Below are 9,415 nucleotides of genomic sequence, written 5' to 3' on the forward strand. Positions count from 1 at the left end.
CTTATGCTTTACCAATACCAAATATGGTACTACGGTTACTATATTCCTAATGCTCAGCTAAACACTACATCCTAAGGTGACTCGGGTATGCCCCGCACCTTCGAAGGATCTCCCAAAGTAACCAAAGTTCAGCTGCCCAGTCTGCATGAACGAGTTGCTCGATGCGTCGTCGACTATATGCGGACACATTTTCTGTCGGAAGTGCATCGAGGCCTCCATCCAGGCTCAGAGCAAAGTGCCCTACCTACTGTAGGATGCTGACCGTGAACAATTTTCACCGTATCTACCTCCCGACCATGGACTGAAATGATCCAGCCATTTGGGGTGTGGCGGAGCATCGACATCTGAACCTTCTCCTCATCAGCATTTTGCTGATTCTGTCTGAACTATTCTTCATAGGGTTATATCACTAGCATTTAGTTTTTGTTGAACAGTTTAACTAGTGCTCGAGTAGTAGTTAATAATCTTCATCCTTGGTAGTAATTGGTAAAGGTTTAAATGATACATATTGTGAACTTCATCTGCAAAGAAATATGAAAAATATTTTTTGTTAGTGTACATGGTGGTGGCTGTGTGCATCGCTTGATGCAGAGGCCGGGGGTTACCATTCTTGTCGAAAAAAGGGTAGATGGTGGTGTTCATGCACTCTAGAATATATGTTCGTGCAGTCAAGAAGATTTGGGCTTGCGTTGTCCCTCGAAAAGAATATATGAAAGGAGAGGCCTGATTCCTTGAGATTGTTTGTCTTACATGCCTCTTGGCTTGCACATTTGTTGTACCATTCCATGAACGTTATACATATAGTAATGTTATTACACGCAGATCTACCTGCTGCTAAGGTTTTGGGTACCGGGCAAAAAATTCCGTTACCGGGCGGTAACTACAAATCCCAGTACCTCAGGAAATATCACCTTACCAGGCAAGAAATCCTGAATTTTTTTATCTGAATGAATTTTCGATGATTTTTTTTCTAGATTCAAATTCATTAAAAATATTGTTCAGTAACTGCCCGGTATTTTTGGGTTACCACGGTTACCAAAAATCCGAGTGCCCCGCGAGAATTATGTTTCATCTGGGATCAAATCTGGAGCTAGATTAAATACATGATCAGGGACAAAATGTCATCTAGGTCATGGTCTTGCCAAATCGTTGTCCTACAGATAAGTCATCAAAGCCGGAAAAGCCATAGATCCAAAAATGCAACCTCCACTAAATCTCGTAGGCCTCACAACAATAAAGATGAGGCTGGAGGGTTCAACTAGTAATGGAACCACCGCTGACCGCCACCCTAACAAATCGTGCAAACCATAGCCTTACCATTCAGAATGGACGACATGAATCTACACTTGTGACCGATTTATGTTATCGCATACAACACCATTGATATGGGAAGGATCGACGAAGAAGTATTCGTCGGACAAAAGTTTGCCACCATCAATGATGCACCACCGGAGTCGACTTTATTGTGTGATCTAGCCATAACCGGTAAAAGGGCCTAACGAGTCACTAGTAGAAATCAGGGCTTTGGTCATAGGGCAGTATTCACATTAGTCCCGGTTCAGTCACGAACCGGGACTAATGTGAGCAGTCCTCGCGGTTCGTGCGGCTAAGGCATTAGTCCCGTTTCACCTGGGCCCTTTAGTCCCGGTTGGTGCCACGAACCGGGACTAAAGGGTGCGATGCCCATTAGTCCCGGTTGGTGCCACCAACAGGTACTAATGGGCTTTGAGGCATTAGTACCGGTCATGGCACGAACCGGTACTAAAGGTCCCCCATTTTCAAACTCTACCCCCCTGGACCGCCTTTTCAGTTTTAGAAAAAACAAAAGAAAATGATGAAAATGTCAAAAAAATAAAATAAAATAAGTTTCCCATGTGATATGTGGTCTAGTTGTTGGGAAAATTTACAAATATGAATTTCGACTTTATTTGTAAAATCTCTCTGGAATTTGTAAAATGGGCATAACTTTTGCATACGAACTCAGACGAAAAAGTTTTTTATATGAAAAATCATCTACTCGAAAAGTTACATCCGCATTTAACCTGAGGAACCCCGTTAAACATTTTCAAAATCCTCAAAAACCTAACAGAAAAAAAGTTACGGGGCTTTTAAGATCTAGAGTGGAAAAAATCGAAAAAACTTCAAACTTACTAGTGGCGCACCATTTGCTAGGTGTGCCACTAGTAACAGAAAAAAATATAGTTTCAATTTTTTTTTGGAAAAAATGTGGTCAAATCTGGTCAAACTGTGGTCAAACTGTGGTCAAACAATGGTCAAACTAATTATTCTAGAATATTAGTGTTACTAAATAATTATTTCAGTTATTTTGAATTTTGGTCAAATCTGGTCAAACTGTGGTCAAACAATGGTCAAACTAATTATTCTAGAATATTAGTGTTACTAAATAATTATTTCAGTTATTTTGAATTTTGGTAAAATCTGGTCAAACTATGGTCAAACTGTGGTCAAACAATGGTCAAACTAGTTATTCAAGAAATATTAGTGTTACTAAATAATTATTGTTTTTTTAAACAATAGTTTCAAACTCAAACAGTGAAATGTGTCACTTCATGCTCAAGCAAAATTCCTAAGGGTTAATAGGATTGACATCTTACTATTGTCAGGAAAACAACAAGTGCAGACTTGGAAACGAGGGAGAATAGAACCAGGAAGTTAAGCGTGCTCAGGCTGGGGGAGTGGGAGGATGGGTGACCGTTCAACAAGTTAGATGATTTGGAATGATGAGGGGTGATTAGAGATTAGAGGATAAATTGAGCACTGATGAGGGGTGATGATTAGAGATTAGAGGTTAAAATAATTCAGAAATTTGAAAATAAAAAAAATTCAAAAAAATCCAAAAAAAATCATAAAATTTCCTTTAATCCCGGTTGGTGTTACCAAGCGGGACTAAAAGTGGAGCTCCACATGGCCGCGGCCTTTAGTCCCGGTTCGTGTAAGAACCGGGAATAAAGGGGAGAGGCATTAGTAACGACCCTTTAGTCCCGGTTCAAAAACCGGGACTAAAGGGCCTTACCAACCGGGCCAAAAGCCCCTTTTTCTACAAGTGAATGGACATCAAAATCCTACCTAAAACTCGCAAATAGGAGGAAACTACATATGTGTTAGGTAGAACGAGCCCCCCAGCACCGGTAGGCCCGGTAGAGGAGACGAATGTGGCAACCTACCGATAGAGGAGAACTGGCGGCATGGTGTGGCAAAAAAATCTTCCCTTGCTTGGGTTAGGATAGGCATCACCCATACAAACGGATGAAGAGTGAACACATGACAGAAGGAGGAGCAAGGGACATTCTCCTAGCAATAGCGCAATTTTTTTAAACTTTTCTATGAAATATTGTCCGGATTTTCACTCTTCTATATTTATGCTGAAAAATATTGTGGTTTTACAGTATGCCTTTCTCGCGAGCAGGTTGTTATATGTACGTTGACCCCCCCCCCCTCCTGCAGCGCGTGCACACAAACAAGCACACACTAGTGAGTGAACCTGTTGTGTTAAAGAAGTGATTGAACTTGCCTAACAGTACAAAAAAATGCATCCATAATATTCTTAAGAAACCAGCCTTGGATAAAGGTCGATTGGTTCGGATGGATAATCCAGTCATAAGAGTCAGCCTAATGGCATGCGCCTTAGCTAGGATATGAAAGACCACGTTAATAACCGTGATCTGCCCGAACTATCAGGATACCCGTCTCTCCCACTACCTTTGGGATTAACGTTACAACACCATAGTTCAAACGCGAGTCGTCGAGCACCCCAACATTGAAATCCTGGAAAATGTCCATCACTACCCCTTTGATTGCACTACAAAATTTAAAAATAAACCGTACATGCAAACCATCGGGACCAGGCACCGAATCCGGATGCGTGGACAAGATAGCGGCTTCAACATCATTTTTAGTGTGAGGAGGACGGCATTCTCTTCTTCTGACACCTTGTCGGCCCCAGTCCACATGTCTGGGTGCAGCCCCACCCCTCCGCTAGGTTGTCTCTAGAATAGATCTTTGTAGAAGTCATCAACATGAGTAAATCTTGTCACTAGAATAGATCTTTGTAGAAGTCATCTCAACCTTGTCATGGAGCAACCTAGGTCCATCCCAAAGCACTGCAATGGTGCAACGCCTAAGGAGACCATTGGCAATGGCATGGAAATACACTGATGTACTGGCAGAGGCGTGGCCGGCTGACCTGGACTCTAAAGGATTGCATTATCATTTCACAAACTTAATTTTCAAATGCATGATATATGTCTTTTTTGCTGTAAACATTAATGCCCAACCTTTTCACTGCTTTCGAGTCACTCAAAGGTATCCAACAAGGTTGTACGTTATCGCCGTATCTTATCACTCTTGTTGTCAATGAACTGTCACTTTGTCTACAAAAAGCCTTTAATTCTATTCGTTTGGAAGGTATCCAACTGGCCCCTCTGGTCACTCCATACATTCCTCGATGTTTGTCAATTACTTGATTGTTTGCAATAGGGCAGATAATAATGATGCCTCCATTTTTGCATGTATCATTATATTTCTTGTGATGTTTCTGGGCAAACACCAAATTAGAGTAAATCTCCCTTCCTCTTTAGTAAATGTACCAATCAAAATTCTCATAATCAAATTAAGAATATTTCCCTTGATCCTAATATGGACTCTTAACAATTTACACGTTGGGCTTGGGCACCCTCTCATCCTACCTGGGCTGGGAAGAATAGATTTGTAGTCCACAACTTCATTATTGATAAACTAAAGCTAAGCTTACTTGTTACAAAGCTAATTGGCTTTCGTTTGCACACGAACACATCAATGTGTATCCCGGGCGTCGAGTGTGATAAGCAAGCCAACGTGTCCGGAGGAGTCTCTCCAGATACACAAGATACGCCGATGAGATATTTTGAGGACCCGAAACCCCAGATGCATGGGAGGGACCCCATGAGGGAGCGCTTGCTATGGGATAACCTAGATCGACCTGAACACCCCTAGGGTCTCTTGGATCACTGCCACCAAACATGAAGGACAAAGAAGAATGGGGAATAATAAAATGAAGGAGAGATAAAAAGATAAAGGTAAAAGTGGTAGATTGATTGATTGGGGGTTGCTCAATCGGCCATCAGATCTCGTATATTTATGAGGTGGCTGAACTTCCTTTACAAGAAAATGACTCCAATTTTCTTCCAAATTTTTACTGTATTAAGGGAGGCATGACACGACTATACGAGTGGACTACAAAATTTAACATGAAAGGTGTCGTGGAGGCATTGGTTCCCATGACTGAAATGGCAGAGGTGACGACAACGATGTCGTGATGGCGCGGTGGAGATGGTGCCATTAGCGCCAACCCTAGGGTCGCGCTAGTGGCGGTATTGTCATTCTCCTCCTTCTTCTTCCTTGTCTCCTTCCTCGTAGATGGCTTCTTGGCGACATGGAGGGCGATCTTAGGGTCGTAGGATGTGTCCCACCTGGAGGAGATTGAAGTTTGAGCTGTGTATTTTGATGACTTGACGCAATTTTGACCCAAATCTTGGATTTGTTCCTTCTACTTTTGATGCCACAAAGTTACCGATTTTGCCCAATTCATCCTACTCTTGGATTTGGATTCATTCAAAAAAATGTTCGGTAACCGCGGTTAGGGTATACGGTCCACCGCGAGATTACCACGGTTACCAAAAATCTAGGTGCCCCATGAGATTTGTTTTTCATCTGGGATCCAATCTGGAGCTAGATTAAGATTCTTGATCAGGGACAAAAAGTCATCTAGGTCATGGTCTTGCAAAATCATTATCCTCCAGAGTAGTCATCAAAGCCGGAAAAGCCACGGATCCAAAAATGCAACCTACACTAAATCTCATAGGCCTCACACCAATAAAGATGAGGCTGGAGAATTCAACTGGGAACGAAACCACCATTGATCGCCACCCTAACAAATAGTGCAAACCCTAGCCTTACCATCCAGAATGGACGACAGGAATCTACGCTTGAGAGCGATTTACGTTATCACATACAACACCATTGATATGGGAAGGCTCGACGAAGAAGTATTCGTCGGACAAACGTCTACCACCATCAACAACGCAGCACCCGGGGCGACTTTATTGTGTGATCTTACCATCACCGGTAAAAGGGCCTAACGAATGAACATCAAAATCCTACCTAAAACTTGCAAATACGAGGAAACTACAACTGTGTTAGGTAGACCGAGCCCCCCAGCACCGGCAGGCCGGGCAGAGGAGAAGAGTGTGGCAACCTACCGATAGAGGAGAACTGGTGGCATGGTGTGCCTAAAAAAATCTTCCCTTGCTTGTGTTAGGATATACATCACCCATACAAACGGATGAAGAGTGAACACATGGCCGAAGGAGGAGCGGGGGACGTTCTCCTGGCAATAGAGAATTTTATTTAACTTTTCTATGAAATATTGTCCGGATTTTCACTCTTCTATATTTATGTTGAAAAATATTGTAGTTTTACGGTATGCCCTTCGCGCGAGCTGATTGTTATGATTACATTGACCCCCCTCCTACAGCACGCACACAAAAAAGCACACGCAAGGTGGTACCTCAGTGAGTGAACCTGTCGTGTTAAAGAAGTGATTGAGCCTGCCTAAAAGTACAAAAAATTCACCCATAATTAATTTAATAAACCAGCCTTAGATAAAGGTCGATTGGTTTGAATGGATAATCCAACCATAGGAGACACCCTAATGGCATGTGCCTTAGCTAGGATATGAAAGATCATGTTAATAACCGTGATCTGCCCGAACTATCGGGATATCCGTCGCTCCCACTACCTTTGGGATTTACGTTACAACACCATAGTTCAAACGCGAGGCGTCAAGCATCCCAACATAGAAATCCTGGAAAACGTCCATCACCACCCCTTTAATTGCACTCCAAAATTTCAAAATAAACCGTACATGCAAACCATTTTTAGTGTAAGGGAGGAGGAGGGCATTCTCTGCTTCCGACACCTTGTCGGCCCCAGTCCACGTGTCTGGGTGCAGCCCCACCCCTCCCCTAGGTTGTCTCTAGAACAGATCTTTGTAGAAGTCGTCGACATGAGTTTAGATCTCAACCATGTCATGGAGCAACCTAGGTCCATCCCAAAGCACTGCAATGGTGCAACGCCTAAGGAGACCAAGTCTAATGGCATGGAAATACGCTGATGTACTGGTGGAGGCGTGGGTGGCTGACCTGGACTCTAAAGGGTTGCATTATCATTTCATAAACTTAATTTTCGAATGCATGATATATGTCTTTTTTGCCCTTAACATTAATGCCCAACCTTTTCACTACTTTCGAGTCACTTGAAGGTATCCAGTAAGGTTGTCCGTTATCGCTGTATCTTTTCACTCTTGTTGTCAATGAACTGTCACTTTGTCTACAATAAGCCTTTAATTCTAATCGTTTGGAAGGTATCCAAGTGGCCCCTCTGGTCCCCCATACATTCCTCGATGTTTGTGAATTACTTGATTGTTTGCACTAGGGGCTGATAATAATGATGCCTTCATTTTTGCGCATACCATTATATTTCTTTTGATATTGCTAGGCAAACACCAAATTGGAGTAAATCTCCCATCCTCTTTAGTAAATGTACCGATCAAAATTCTCGTAATCAAATTAAGAATATGTACCTTGCTCCTAAAATGGACTCTTAACAATTTACACATTGGGCTTGGGCACCCTCTCATCCTACCTGGGCCGGGAAGAATAGATCTGTAGTCCACAACTTTATTATTGATAAACTAAACCTAAGCTTACTTGCTACAAAGCTAATTGGCTTTTATTTGCACACGAACACATCAATGTGTACCCAAACGTGGAGTGTGATAAGCAAGCCAACATTGCCGTAGTAGTCTCCCCAGATACACAAGATACGCCGACGAGATCTTTTGAGGACTCGAAACCCCACAAGCATGGGAGGGACCCCATGAGGGAGCGCTTGCTATGGGATGCCCTAGATCGACCTGAACACCCCTAGGGTCTCTTGGATCACTCCACCGAACATGAAGGACAAAGAAGAATGGGGAAGAATAAAACGAAGGAGAGATAGAAATATAAAGGTAAAAGTGGTAGATTGATTGATTGGGTATTGCTCAATCAGCCATCACATCTCTTATATTTATGAGGTGGCTGGACTTTCTTTACAAGAAAATGACTCCAGTTTCCTTCCAAATTTTTACTGTATTAAGGGAGGCATGACACGACTATATGAGTGGACTACAAAATTTAACATGAAAGATGCGATGGAGGCATTGGTGCCCATGACTGAAATGGCAGAGGTGACGATAACGATGTCGTGATGGAACGGTGGAGATGGTGCCATTAGCGCCGACCCTAGGGTCGCGCTATTGGTGGTATTGTTATTCTCCTCCTTCTTCTTCCTTGTCTTCTCCCACATAGATCGCTTCTTGGCGACATGAAGGGTGATCTTAGGGTTGTGGGATGTGTCCCACCTGGAGGAGATTGAAGTTTGAGCTGTGTATTTTGACTTGACGCAATTTTTACCCAAATCTTGGATGTGTTCCTTCTCCTTTGATGCCACAAAGTTACCGATTTTGCCCAATTCATCCTATTCTTGGATTTGGATTCATTCAAAAAAATGTTCGGTAACCACGGTTAGGGTATATGGTGCACCACGAGATTACCATGGTTACCAAATATCTCGGTGCCCCATGAGATTTGTTTTTCATCCGGGATCCAATCTGGAGCTAGATTAAGTTTCTTGATCAGGGAAGAAAGTCATCTAGGTCATGGTCTTGCGAAATCATTGTCCTGTAGAGAAGTAATCAAAGCCGGAAAAGCCACGGATCCAAAAATCCAACCTCCACTAAATCTCGTAGGCCTCACACCAATAAAGATGAGGCTGGAGAATTCAACTGGGAAAGAAACCAGCGTTGACTGCCACCCTAACAAATACTGCAAACCCTAGCCTTACCATCCAGAATGGATGACAGGAATCTACGCTTGAGAGCGATTTACATTATCACATACAACACCATTGATATGGGAAGGCTCGAGGAATAAGTATTCATTGGATAAACGTCTGCCACCATCAACGACGCATCACTCGAGGCAAATTTATTGTGTGATCTTGTCATCACCGGTAAAAGAGCCTAACTAACAGACATCAAAACGTACCGAAAACTCCCAAATCAAAGGAAATTACATCTCCGTTAGGTAGACCGGGCGCCTCCCCCCTCCCCCGTGCACTGGTAGGTTCAACAGAGGAGAACAGGATGGCAACCTACGGATAGAGGAGAAGTGGCGGCATGGTGCACCTAAAAATTCTTCTCTTGCTTGGGTTAGGATAGACATCACCCATACAAACGGATGAAGAGTGAACACATGATTGAAAGAGGAACAAAGGACGTTCTCCTAGCAATAGAGCAATAATGTTTAAAACTTGT

This window comes from Triticum aestivum, chromosome 3D (assembly GCF_018294505.1).
Source record: "Triticum aestivum cultivar Chinese Spring chromosome 3D, IWGSC CS RefSeq v2.1, whole genome shotgun sequence".
In the NCBI taxonomy this organism is placed as follows: Eukaryota; Viridiplantae; Streptophyta; class Magnoliopsida; order Poales; family Poaceae; genus Triticum; species Triticum aestivum.